The sequence below is a fragment of the Patella vulgata genome, chromosome 2 (genome assembly GCF_932274485.2).
Source record: "Patella vulgata chromosome 2, xgPatVulg1.2, whole genome shotgun sequence".
NCBI lineage: Eukaryota > Metazoa > Mollusca > Gastropoda > Patellidae > Patella > Patella vulgata.
This window is the reverse complement of record NC_065880.2, coordinates 88,906,351-88,921,300: the sequence shown is the minus strand read 5'-3', so window position 1 is coordinate 88,921,300 and position 14,950 is coordinate 88,906,351. Positions and strand designations below refer to the sequence as shown.

At 36.5% G+C, this 14,950-nt stretch overlaps 2 protein-coding genes across 2 annotated transcripts in view; one reads left to right on the top strand and one right to left on the bottom strand.

Moving 5' to 3' along the window:
* LOC126810062 (uncharacterized) overlaps positions 1-14,950 on the bottom strand; it is a 141,116-nt gene that overhangs the window by 19,452 nt on the left and 106,714 nt on the right. The gene's annotated exons all lie outside the window — the stretch shown is intronic.
* LOC126810117 (BTB/POZ domain-containing protein 17) overlaps positions 4,241-14,950 on the top strand; it is a 40,941-nt gene continuing 30,231 nt past the window's right edge. Inside the window, exon 1 of the mRNA XM_050535098.2 lies at positions 4,241-5,056. The gene's annotated coding sequence lies outside the window, so the exon portion shown is untranslated. The remainder of the gene's footprint in view (positions 5,057-14,950) is intronic.

Genomic DNA, 14,950 nt, shown 5'->3' with positions numbered 1-14,950 from the left:
TGGATAAAAATTGTGACCTGTAGAGTATCCACAAACAAATTGTGGGCGGACAGGGGCGACGACAAATACGTCTACATGAAAATGTGGGCGTATAAAAACCCAACAAATTATAATTAAAGTATGGTAAAATATAGAAAGAAAAAGAAACAACACAATATTTCTGATAAGTGTGTAAATTTAAGACAATTTTAAAAACCTCAGAAGACTTTAGAAACTATTTCTTCCTGTTATATTGTTAAAATGTATTAAAATAAAACCTTAAAATAGATGGTATCTATAAACAGTCCTACCTCGTTAAAAGAATAATCCTATAAATTCTATAATTCACTATTGCCAGTTGAGAAATTGGCAAAAATATCATTTTCAACTTCAAATTTAAACGTTTGAAGATAGCTATTCCATGGGGGGAATAGAAAAACAAGGGAGGTAATTGTGTTATTATTTCCGGGGTCAAAGGATTTTTAAGAGGGAGAATAATACCTATGATCGTATAATAGTGAGTTGACAACCTATAGAACAAAAGACATAGAAATAATTATGTTTTGACTTTCTTAGAAAATATGAAATTATCGCTTTAATTTAGAAATAGAGTTATAATACATATACAGTGCACTCTGTCACATCTGACATCGTACGGGATCGTTACAATATGTCGGATTACGCAGAGTGTCGGAATACCCAGTTTTCTTAAAACCGGAAAAATTGGAACCTATAATGTAGCTTCGAAAATAGAACTTCGAATCACCCGAATTACCCAGAGATTTTTTGGTTGAAGTAATAAGGAAATAAATCGGGACATGAAAATGGTGTCGGATGTAACAGAGTGCCGGAGTGATCAGAGGTCGAATGTGACAGAGTGCACTGTATATTAATATTCATAATAACACAACTTTATGGATTTACTTGGTGGTTGGATGACCGAATGGTTAGCGTGTGCGCATTGTGGTTTTTCTTTGGGTCCTTCAGGTTTCCTCCCACTACTAATGAAATAAAATTGAACAAGATGTTAGTCCCAAAATAACCTAGTTTGCGTGGAGTTAAGTTAAACTCCCTCCCTCCCTCCCCCTCTCCCTTTCTCTCTCTCCCTCTCTCTCTCTCTCTCAAGTCATGTTCATCATGTCATTGTGATAAATGTCTGATAGTTAAATTTATCGAGTGTTTTAACACGATTTTATATTTTAAAGCTATTAGACATAATTTGGTTGTCGTTAATTTGTTTTTGTTTAATAAATGTTAAAACATGATAAATTATGACAAGAGTTTAATTATTCACATTGAAACAATATAAATGTAGGAATTATTCATGAGGTCCTTCTATACTATATATCTAAAACTCCTAGATACAGATCCTATTTTCATATTCTACCATATGTAATTAAAAGATATTTAATATATCGAGAGAAATGGGGTTTAACATCCACTCAACACAAACAAGGTCATTTCGGGACTAACATATGGTTTAATTTTATTTCAATAATTCGTGCTTGCTCGTATAGGGGTCTTTAGCAGTGAGAGGAAACCGGAGGACCCGGAGAAAACCCACGAGGTTGGACAGGCGACCCTACTCCTTGTCACGTACAACTAGGGATTCGAAACCACGCAGGTTGACTCAATGACAGGCCGTATGACACAGCATGCATGTGCTAACCATTCGGCCATCCAACTCCCCTAATGAATAAGAACAAACCAGTAGTATGAACTGTCAACATGAGAGAGAGAGAGAGAAATGGGGTTTAACGTCCACTCGACTCAAACTAGGTCATTTCGGGACTAACATATGGTTTAATTTTATTTCAAGAATTCGCTTGCGCGTAGGGGTCTTTAGCAGTGGGAGGAAACCGGAGGACCCGGAGAAAACCCACGAGGTTGGACAGGCGACCCTACTCCTTGCCACGTACAACCGGGGATTCGAAACCACGCCAGTGGACTCAATGACAGGCTTTATGATACAGCATGCATGTGCTAACCATTCGGCCATCCAACTCCCCTAATGAATAAGAACAAACCGGTATTATGAACTGTCAACATCAATAAGAACCTATTAAGCTAGTTACACAAGCCACGATTCAAAACCACATCACATGAGTCAATGACAGACCTTGTGATCTGCAGCGCACGTGTTAACTCATTCGTTCACCCAACCCCTGGATATTTCATATAGCATATTAAAGGAGCTAAATCGCTAATATTTAGGACCTAGAAATTGGCGCAAATAGGTCGCAACGCATATAATAATGTAATCTGATTGTACATAAACTGATTTACATTCAATTGTTTCCGTTTTGACTCTAATTTCATACGGCATGAGTCTCTACCGAATAGAAATTTCTAGCGTCTGGTTATTCCAGTCAATTGCGCATGCTCTCCAGATAAGTTATGGCGTCGCCGTATGACATGAGTTGTGGAATATGTCTAGCCTCGCTCTTTCTGGTCACTTGTTACAAATGACGATGAAATGCACTATGGTACATCAATGTTGATTTGAATTGACAAATAATCGTGTTTTCAACGTGTAAGACTTTGGATGATATTGAGTTAGAGACTTAGCTACTTTAAACATTCTTAGGTCCAGTCATACTAAAGGTCATTGATTTGTTTTATTAATGACCTTCAAAAACACCTTGATTGACCTCTACATGGACCTTTCAGTCAAGATACTTAAGAATCAGGATCCATTCATTCTTAAAGCCATTTGAGATTTTTCAATGCGGGTGATTGGAAAGTTTGCTCGTCAATAATATCAAGATGTCTGCAAGATTCTTATCTTTAAATATACTTCAATATGTTCATGTAGAAAACACAAAATGGATGGAACAAAATTCTCATATAGACTGCATGGCATCTATACCCATGTTCAATAGATGGATTTGTGTAGAAAAGTAGGATGTTAAAAATCCAATTTCATTTCCCCCAAATAGGAAGTATTAGATAATTCTAGGAAGTATTGAATAATTCTAATAATAACCCACAAGGTTGTAAAGGCAACCCTATTCCTTGTCACATACAATCGGGGAATCGAAACCACACCAGTTGACTCAATGACAGACCTTATGATACAACGTGAACACTATTCGGCCATCCACCCCCTCAGAAAAATAGAACATTAAAACTTATTTCATTTTGAACATAATTCTTTAGTGGGACTTAGTGATTGGAGACATTACAACGACAATACTATATACCGGAAAACACCGGAAAACTACCAGAAAACACCATGTTATACTGAATACCGGAAAACACTGGAAAAACACTAAATACCGGAAGACACACTAAATAGCGGAAAACACCCTAAATAGGTAACCTAGAGTCTGGTCCTCTGTTTGCGGGGAGATAGGGTTAGGGTTAGGTGTTTCCGGTGTTTTCCAGAGGACCAGCGTTGGGTTAGGGTTAGGGTTAGGTTTTTCCGGTGTTTTCCAGAGGACTAGGCTCCGAGTTACCTATTTAGGGTGTTTTCCGGTATTTAGTGTGTTTTCCAGTATTTAGTGTTTTTCCGGTATTTTCCGGTATTCAGTCTAACATGGTGTTTTCCGGTAGTTTTCCGGTGTTTTCCAGTATATAGTATAGCCCCATTACAGAACTAACACAGTTATATGGGACAACAATCACCAGTACAATAAACCAGTGATTGTTGTCCCATACAACTGTGTTAGTTTTGTTATTTCATTTTTTTTTTCATTCTATTCTGAGGATTTTATGCCTTATTTGTCACAACTTCTAGAAACAATAACCTATTAATGTTGATATATACCTGAATCTACAATTCATCAAGATAACCACCTGTCCCCTGAAGGCACGAAAATATAACTGATTCCCACCCCACCCACCTTATATAATAAAACAACAACAAACCATGTCTTCCATAAAAAAAATACAATTTAGGCTTTCATCCGAGGCTTAAAGTGTCAGCCATATATTTTCAAAGATGGTGCCATTTATCAAATGCAGGCGTCAAATTTATTTGCACCTGACAGGTGATTCAGGTGTTGTGACAGGTACAGGTAATGTTCTGTCACCTGTCACGAATATTTAACAACATTAATATATATTACACGTCAACATCAGAATGGATTCCGGGTATTAATAGAGATTAACCACGAATATCTAACAACATTATATATTATACGTCAAGATCAGAATGCATTCTGGGTAATACAGAGATGTACCTGTTTGGAATGTTGTCACATGACAAGTCTGACAACATCTGTTGTTCGTGAGCGGTCTATCCTCAGAGAAACTGTCCCAACGTAACAACTTACACAGGATATAAATTTTCTACCTAAATGTCATTTTTTCAAAGATTGGTTACTTTTAGTGCGAAAATTTTAATTTTATAAACTTTTTGTTGGTAGGAGTAGCCAACTTGTTCGTTGATTGTTCATGGGTGTTTTCATGACATTTGTGTTTCTGGATTTTTCTAACTTAGGCTAATAGAGCTTGGATCCTGTGGTGGTAATATTACATACTTCAGTGTACAGTGTACAGTGTCGAGTTTTTATTCTTTCTAGAACAACTGGTATCACTTCTTGTTTTCGTTAAACTGTTCTTAGGTGTATTCATGATATTTGTGTTAATTGACATTTCTACCTGAGAGTAGGCTATTAAAACGGTTGTGGTTATTTTTCATACTTTAATGTACTACATGGAGTAGTTTAGAGTGCCCTGGAGCAGATTGTTAGCTGGAGAACTCGGCGATATACAAATTCATTATTATTATTGTTATTATGAAAAACATCTGATATCACTTCTTGTTTACAAGGGAGATTCAAGGAACATTAACACTGATAACAAAAAAATTCACAAAAACAAGAACGAAAGATACAATCTAATGGTTGTAAGATTTCATAGCTGAAATTCAAAACAAATATTCAACCTTGGAAAAGGACTAATATCTTCGCAGTTATCTTCTATCAAATGATAATAGGTTAACGTCTGTCGTTGTGTTGACGACCTGCGAAAACATTACCAGGTATTTGGGATCTATGAAAGGTGATTATCTGAGAAGGTAGAAATTTCCATGTGTGTTTGTAATATGGATTGCCTCGTTTGTCATCACCAGGTAAGCTTTTGTCAAATTCTCCGCAGAAAAACTTGTGATAGATGAAGCTAGGAATAGTACCTGTAGATTAGCTAACGAGTTTACCTGTTCGTGTTATGTAAGAAATGTTGTTCGAGTAGGTATATTATCATGATATGTACCTGTGATCTTGTTTTCATGTGAAATTCAGCGTTTATTGTCAAGTTTTGCCAAAACTCTCATTTACATGAGTCTATTTTACAGATAACAAATGAAATGATAGGAAATTGGTTTAACGTTCTACTAACAGCGCTGGGGCGTTGGATGGGCGAATGGTTAGCGTGAGCGCGCTGTATCATAAAGTCTGTCATTGAGTCGACTGGCGTGGTTTCGAATCTCTGGCTGTACGTGACAAGGAGTAGGGTCGCCTGTCCAACCTCGTGGGTTTTCTCCGGGTCCTCCGGTTTCCTCCCACTGCTAAAGACCCCTACGCGCAAGAATTATTGAAATAAAATTAAACCATATGTTAGTCCTGAAATGACCTAGTTTGTGTCGAGTGGGTGTTAAACCCCATTTCTCTATCTCTCTCTCTCTCACTAACAGCGCTAATGAAGACAGTTATTGTCAAGTCTTGCCAAAAACGAAAATGTTTTTTTCATCCATTAGGCTCTAGTTTACATGTGGTTCCCCCTTGTCAGGGATGCAGGACGGAGGGCCTGACAAAGACAGCTGTCTAGTCATTCGGATGAGACGAAAAACCGAGGTCCCGTGTACACATTGGCGTGCACGTAAAAGATCCCTTGACAGTTGGAATTCGATATAAGAGTAGGCCGTAGTGCCGCTGTCCGGGCAAAATTTCCCCCATAGCACACTGTATGGCGTATGCCCGTCTTCATTAGCCCAGTTCGGAGCATGTAAACTAGAAATGAAATGAAATGGGGTTTAACGTCCTACTGTTTTGCTCCTAAACTGGGCTAATGAAGACGGGCATACGCCATACAGTGTGCTATGTGGGAAATTTTGCCCGGGCAGCGGCACTATCGCCTACTCGGCACTGACAAGGGGGAACCACGCCGGAAGATCTCGATGAACTTTCTCGGCCAATGCAGGGATCGAACACCCGACCTCCAGGCTAGCGAGCCAGCGTCTTAACCACCCAGCCATCGTGACTCCCCACTGAATGACAGACCTAATGATACAATACACATGCGTTAACCATTCACGCCCCCAGCTATCAGAGAGGTTCTTTTATATGCAAGCCAACACTTACACAGAACCTTGTTTTTTGTCCCATTCGAATGACTAGACACCAAAGTCCTACACCAACAAAGACGGACATATATGCAGTATACTATATAGGGGAAATTTTGCCCCGATTGTTTGTGGTGCTGTAGCATACTCTTTCAATTTCCAAATATGTGTAGGATAAAGGATGAGACTGAGTTTTAAGCTGGGGAAAGAAAGACTGACGAAAATAACCTGAGAAAAAGAAAAAACGTCTATATTTTTATGTAAGTAATATGAGAATATCCCAGAATTCCAGTAAAAAAAACCTTATATCATGTTTTCTTATGGGAAAAAAAACAGCCCTGGAAGAATAAGCCCTTACAAAAACTCTCAGACGAATAACCCCAAATTCCCCTGTTTTTATCCGACTTTCAGACCGCAAGTTAATCCGGACATAGAATATACCCCAAAGATCAAAGAGATTTACTGTTACAGGTTTATAAAGAGCTGTTAATAGAAGGTTTAGCTCCTAAAGATTACGTTAAATTTGATTTGAATTAGAAATATTAAAATTGATATCCATCAATCATAAAATATTGGTTGATTTATTTAAAGATACATTATGGGAGATTAGATAAAGAGCTGGTAGTTCTCACTATAATAGTTAAAAACTAGATAATGTAAAGGGAATTTGTGAAAATTGGAGTCAAATTGATCCACTCTGAACTGAGAATTTAGTGATTGAAGCTTAGGCCTAGCCTCGATTATCATTACTAAGTCGGTAGGATAAAAAACATAGTCTTGATTATCCATTTCTTGATTTAATCATGAATGAGTGTTGGGCAGCCGATTGGATCCTAATCCAGTAAATATCACAGGCTAACGATGACACAGAGGGTTGATTATGGTCTGGATAAGTTAATTAATGTCTAATTAATAATTTAGATAACATTTTAGATCCAAAGAAAGACTTGCAATAAGCAGATTTAGCTCTTGCATAATGTATGTTTAACTAAACAAATGTTGAGAGTTCTCATTCTAAATTCATGGTTTTAGTATTCACCATTTTGCTCACAGTAGAGTCGTAACTTTAGATATTATCAAATAGGCGTTAAGGGACTATCAGACACAAATATCAATAACGTCATTAGCCTTTACAGCTCTTTTATCTTAAAAGGTTGGTCGTATCCCCTGGCTCCCCCTAGAGGTAGTAACCTCCGTTTATCGTCCAGACTTTATGTCTTTGTAACATCATATCATGAGGTCATTAACGGCCTGCGGACAATACCCACTTTTATCTAGACATATGGTTTCAATATATTAACCAACTTTGTAATATTGTGAGTAAAAACGTGAATATGTCCGTTGATATTTATTCTACACATTCACGTAATTCCCATTCTTCCGTCTGTTTTGAGGTCTGAGTGAAAACAGACGCCACAAAGAAACAGTATTTCGTATTTGACTTTTTAAAAACCCATTAAAAAGAAAGTCTTTCAAATGTTATGGCCTACTTCTTATTGAAATCTGGCAAATAAAATGAGTTTACTATCATTTTATTTTATTTGGGAAGAATTACCAAATAAATACAAGATTTTTATTTTTTTAAAATCACATTGGATGTCTATTGATTTAGATTAAACATGCATTATGCAAGAGCTAAATCTGATTATTGCAAGTCTTAATTTAGGCTTCAGATGTTATAGAAATTATAAATTAGATCTTTATTTAAACAACAAGACCAAAATCAACTCTGTAGACCCACGGATGGCTCGGTTACAGCTCGGATTTAAATAGGATTTCACTAATTGATTAAATCAGATAAGGGGTAACCTGATGAAAATACGTCAGTTAGATCGAAGCTAAATGATAGAGTGTACTTAGCGAGGCCGCTGTAAAGCATTTCCGTATGCCATTGAAAACTTTACTTGATAATCGAGATATGTAGGTGTAGTTAACGCCTGTCAATCAAACGTTCAGCGAAGGTGAAGACACATTTCGCTACCATTTCTAGGCAAATATTACAACGATGATAACTATGTTCAGAATAAAGTAATTTGACTGAATTTTTCAATATATTCTTCTTTCATCATCTACTTTTGAACTGTTATAGCAAGACTGGCCAACTCTCTATAAATATCTCCCATAATGTATCTTTAAATTAGCTAAGTCTTTAACTCAATATCATCCAAAGTCTTGCACATTGAAAACACAAATTTTTTGTCAATTTAAATCAATATTAATGTTGTGATCTTACTGGGAAAAGGTAGGCTTCTGATATCCAATATTTAAGATAAAATAAACATTTTACCATTGGTACACGAATCGTGTACCATAATGCGTTTCAGCGTCATTTGTAACAAGTGACCAGAAAGAACGAGGCTAGACATATTCCACAACTCATGTCAAGCATGTCAAACGGTTATGGCATGAGAGCATGCGCAAAAGACTGGAATAGCGATTCGGTTGAGACTCATGCTGTATTTTGCTGGAGATAACTGATTTGAAATTAGAGTCAAAACGGAAACAACTGAATGTAAATCAGTTTATATACAATCAGATTACATTATTATATAGTGTTGCGACCTATTTGGGTCAATTTCTAGGTCCCAAATATTAGCGATTTAGCTCCTTTAAAGCATTTAAAATTCTATTATTCCACAATATGGCTCCTATTCATTAGCCCAGTTGGTGCAGAAAAGTAGGACGTTAAACACCATTTTATTTAATTGAGAAGAATTATTGGATAAATACAAGATTTTTTTTTTAACATGTCTATTAATGGGACAGGATGGGCATTCAAAGTGTGAGATAATGATATAGACATATGTGATATCACAATTAATGTTTTGCATCAATGAAATTGAAATCACCATATGATCGTATTAATTCATAATAAAAATTAACGCCAAACAGGCTGTTGGATTTCTCTCTTTAAAAAATTTCAGTGTGTATGTATATATTGCCAAAATGACGATAGAGACCATGTATTTCTCAAAAAATTTCCAAGGTCGGTGGGAGAAACCCTGCACCCCTCACTAAGGATACATCGTCTCCTGCAAAAATTCCTGGATCCACCCCTGCAATGTTTATAATATTTTGACCGGGCAAACCCCACTCCTGCAAAAATTCCTGGATCTGCCCCTGCAATGTTTATAATATTTTGACCTGGCAAACCTCTCCTGCAAAACTTCCTGGATCCACTCCTGCAATGTTTATACCGAGCAAACTCCTCCTTCAAAAATTCCTGGAACCACCCCTGCAATGTTTATAATATTTTGACCTGTCAAACAAAATACAGACACTTGACAAACCTTTACGTTTTTAATATTTGATAGAAACCAGAAATTCAGATAGCTATCTCATACAAGTATTTATAGATTTACTTGAAGATTACGTGGAATAAAATTTAAAATAAAATTATCTTCATTTTGATCTTTTAATATCCTGTTCAACTTATAACCATGAAATCGTTTTACGAGATGGACTGATAAAACAATTTATCTGATTGGCTAATCCCGATAACCGTCTGTTAGCGTTATAAACGAAGCAGAAGAATATAATCCTCAGTGAATAAAACAACAAATAGATGATGATATTGTAGGAAGATAGACTGAAACAGATTATGTTTTCAATATCTGGTTATCGGCTACATTCAAAACATCCGAAAATAAACACTGACATACATTTATTTTATCTTGCTTTCTCATCTGCTGCTTTTAGTGAAAATCCTCCAAATCGTAAAATCTTATTTTGGATATGATAACAAACTGGGTACTTATGAATTATGTGAGAGAGAGAGAGAGAGAGGAGAGAGAGAGAGAGAGAGATTCCCCAGTTATACATGACAAGGAGTAGGGTCGTCTGTCCAACCTCGTAGGTTTTCTCTGTGTCCTCTGGCTTCCTCCCACCATGTGCTAGTACCAAAATGACCTGGTAGTTTGTGTCGAGTGGACGTTAAACCCCATTTCTCTCTCCTTAACAAATAAAAACACTGGCAGTCTATATCACAAGTCTGACTCAGAAAGTAATTAATAAGAAATACAATAGAAAGGTTTTAGTAAAATTAAAACCATGAAATACAAGAGTGAGTTATAAAAGAATAATGTAAATAGAGGTTGCGTGATGACTTGTAATAATCCATGGTTTGTAATACAGGTTGCGTGATGGTCGTAATAATCTCTGATTGTAAAGGATTTTATTAAAAGACTACAAGTAACGTAAATACTTATTAACCTTTAAAGGGAGGGACTTATTAACCCTTAAAGGCAGGGACTTATTAACCCTTAAAGGCAGGGACTTATTAACCCTTAACACAGTATGTTAGTCACTGTCAAACTATAACACCTTGTTTACGTCAATGGTTACATGTTTAATGTAATGAAGGAGAATCTTGCCACAGCAGTAGCGTTTATGGTTTTTATTGTGGCATGTGTAAACTATGGAAGGAGAATTTTGTCACAGCAGTAGCGTTTATGGTTTTTATTGTGGCATGTGTCATCTACCGAAGGAGAATTTTGGCATGACATTGGTGTTTATGGTTTATATTGTGGCATGTGTAATCTACCGAAGGCGAATTTTGCCACAGCAGTAGCATTTATGGTTTTTATTGTGGCATATATAATCTACGGAAGGAGAATTTTGCCACAGCAGTAGCCGTTTATGGTTTTTATTGTGGCATATGTAATTTACGGATGGAGAATTTTGCAATCTACGGAAAGGGAGAGAGAGAGAGAGAGAAATGGGGTTTAACGTCCACTCGAAACAAACTAGGTCATTTCGGGACTAACATATGGTTTAATTTTATTTCAAATAATTCGTTTGCGCGTAGGGGTCTTTAGCAGTGGGAGGAAACCGGAGGACCCGGAGAAAACCCACAAGGTTGGACAGGCTACCCTACTCCTTGTCACGTACAAACAGGGATTCGAAACCACGCCTGTTGATTCAATGACAGGTCTTATGATACAGCACGCACGTGCTAACAGAGGCCAAACAGACCAGTACAGATATTTTAACCTAACTTGTCACTTTAAACTATAAAACTAAACTTTAATGGAAATTTTTACGTAGCTTGTTCCTTTAATCCAATTTAAACTTTCCCTAGACCGTCATTTTAAAGTAATTTAAACTATAATACTGGATTTTAATGGATATTTTTATCTAGCCTATCACTTTTAAAGTAATTCAAAACGTAATACTGAATTTTAATGGATATTACAAGGTAACCTGTCACTTGAACCTAATCTAAACTATACTACTGGACTTTAATGGATATTTTTACCCTCCACTGTCACTTCTAACTAATCTAAATTATTTTACTGGACTTTAATGGAAATATTTTATCTAGCCTGCCACATTTTTTTTTCTTTTTTTTTTTTTCAAAAAACAATATTTTATTCAGAAATTGAAAGGGATTGAGGCGAGCCTATATGACCTATCTCCTGCCACTTTAAACTAATTTAAATTATTTTACTGGACTATTATGGATATTTTAATAAAACCAGCTAAAGTCAACAGAGAGTAGATATCATCCTGATTAAATGTAAAAGTTCTATTATAACAACCAGTATTTTATGTGATTGTCGAGCCGTTGCACGTACAGTCTAATCTCACGGACAATAAAAGACGTAATTTGAGAATATTTTGTTGATCATATTGATAAGATCGTTGGTTTAAGTCGGTTGTCAGTAGGTTTAACGTTTAAAGGACCTGGGCGTCACTGATTCCTGATGAAGTAACACGTGTGAGGTTTATGGTTTAAAGTTACAATTTCATATTTTTAAGTTATATTTTTAAAATGTATAAAACAAAGCCTTAAAATCGATGCTATTTGTAAACAGTCCTACCTTGTTAAAGAATAATCCTATTAATCCTGTAATTCACTATTGCCAGTTGAGAAATTGGCAAAAATATCATGTTTTGACTTTCTTAGAAAATATGAAATTGTAGCTTTAAAGGAGCTAATGAAGTTAAATGAAATGAGTTTAACATCCTACTGTTCTGCTCCAACTGGGCTAATGAAGATGGACATACCCCATACAGTGTGCTATAAGGGAAATTTTGCCCGGGCAGCAGCACTATGGCCTACTCTTATATTGAATTCCAACAATGTATACACGGGACCTTGGTTTTTTTTTTTATCCCATTTAAACGACTAAATTCCCACCAGGAGCTAATGTGTGGGGAGGGTGTTTATAGTTTAAAGGAGCTGGGCGTCCCTTTAACACAGACATGTGAACAGTAGTGTCGAATCAGAGGTTGTGACACAAATAAACTCAAATCAAACATGGCGACCTCCACGGAAACCTTGTCATTGAATGAACCTTGATATTTGCAACTCGATATCAAATTTTAGTTGGAAAGCTGAAGACTTGATATTTGCGATGATCGAGGAAAGTGGGGCAGTACCCTATTGAAATTAGTGCTGAAATAAGCAGGGTATTACAAGAAGGGCATGATAAGATGTACAGAGTTAAAATAAGAACGGGGGGTTGGATGGCTGAATGGTTAGCGCTTGCACCTTGTATCATAAGGTCTGTCATTGAGTCAACTGGTGTGTTTCGATTCCCTGGTTGTACAGGAAAGAGATGTATGGCTATGGATCAATGCTTATGGTCATTTGAGAGATTTTCAATCCCTTGTGTGGCGTGGTTTCGAATCCCTGGTTGTACGTGACAAGAAGTAGAGTTGCCTGTCCAATCTCGTGGGTTTTCTCTGGGTCCTACAGTTTCCTCCCACTGCTATAGACCCCTAAGCGCAAGCAAATTATTGAAATAAAATTAAACCATACATTAGTCCCAAAATGACCTAGTTTGTGTTGAGAGGACTCTATCTCTCTCTTACATGAGTAATTGTAGGAATTTATTAACAATAATATTTATATGGATGATGTGAGAATAATATTAACTGTTGGTGTTGGTTTATACTCACTTGACTCATCAAATCATCCAAACATTTACATCAACACAAAACTTTACAACTTTCCTGACATTTTTATATCTTTCAACCTGATCAAATAGGCTTTGAACATAAATTGATGGCAGCAATAAATATTAGTTCTAATTTTACTATAACAAGCTTCATTGAAATTAATTTCAAGGTTGCCAGTCTTTATGATCAGTTGACCTCTCAGATAAGTTGACCTTCCAGACTGGTCAAAAGAATTGCAGGAACTTTATTATAATGCACTCCAACTCTGGTCAAATAAATGACATGTTTCAAATGGTATTTGTTGTCTAGATTGAGAGAGAGAGAGAGAGAGAGAGAGAGAGAGAGAGAGAGAGAAAAAAAAATGGGGTTTAACTCCACTCAACACAAACTAGGTCACTTTGTACGTGACAAGGAGTAGGGTCGCCTGTCCAACCTCGTGGGTTTTCTCTGGGTCTTCCGGTTTCCTCCCACTGCTAAAGACCCCTACGCGTAAGCGACTTATTGAAATAAAAATTGAGTGGATGTTTAACCCCATTTCTCTCTCTCTCTCGTTTCATTTTTTATAGTTCAAAATTTTGTTTTACTTGTCTTTACTACACTAGGATCTGGAATAACTTTACAATAGATAATAATTTATGAAACAATATCTCTCTAATATAATTACAGAGTTGACTTTGATTAGGCTCCAGGCTAATCTGTAATGACTGGGACCACAATTTAACTTTGTTCTAATTTTACCTGGTCATGAACAGTTGCTCAAAACTCACGAACAAGTTAAACACCCCCACACACACGCACATCTTATAAACTGAAAACACACACAAGAACCCATGCACCTACACGTGTAGACAAATGTTTCTGGTTTGAAGACACGAGAGCTGGCAGGTTAGGGTTATGATAGGCATGTGTATTAAAAAGCTGCTGTAGATCATGGAGCACCTGATATACACATGTTGACATGCCGTTGATAAATAAAAAACATTCGTATAAACAATTGACATGTAACTCTTCTCTTTAACATAAACTAAATGTTACATGAGACCAATATTGTTCTTATTATATACATATTTAGATAATCACCCACTCAATTCATCTACTCTACTTTTACTTTGTCTAAAATTAGCTCTAATTCTACTCTTTACTGATTAATGTTATGAAATGAAATGGGGTTTAACGTCCAACTGTTCGGCTCCGAACTGGGCTAATGAAGCTGGGCATACGCCATACAGTGTGCTATGAGGGAAATTTTGCCCGGACAGCGGCACTACGGCCTACTCTTATATCGAATTCCAACTGCCAAGGGATCTTTTATGTGCACGCCAATGTGTACACAGGACCTTGGTTTTTTGTCCCATCCGTCCTGCATCACTAACAAGGGGGAACCACGCCGGAAAATCGTGATTAATCAAAGATTCATGTTATAGAGTCACCCACTTAAACATGGATTATGCAAGAGATAAATCTGTCTATTGCAGGTCTTTCTTTCGACCTGAAATGTTATCTAAATTATTAGACATTAATAAACTTATCTAAACCATAACCAACTCTCGATGTCATCTTGTGTCGGTTTTTCACTGGATTTGAAACGCTCATTAATGATTAAATCCAAAAATGGATAATCAAGATTATGTTTTTTATCGTACTGACTTTAGTGATGATGGTGGTAGAGGCTAGGCCTAAAATTCAAAAGCTAATATCTTGGTTCAAAGTGGAGCAATTTGACTGAAATTTTCAACATATTTTATTTCTGTGATCTATTTTTTTTAACTATTTTAGCGA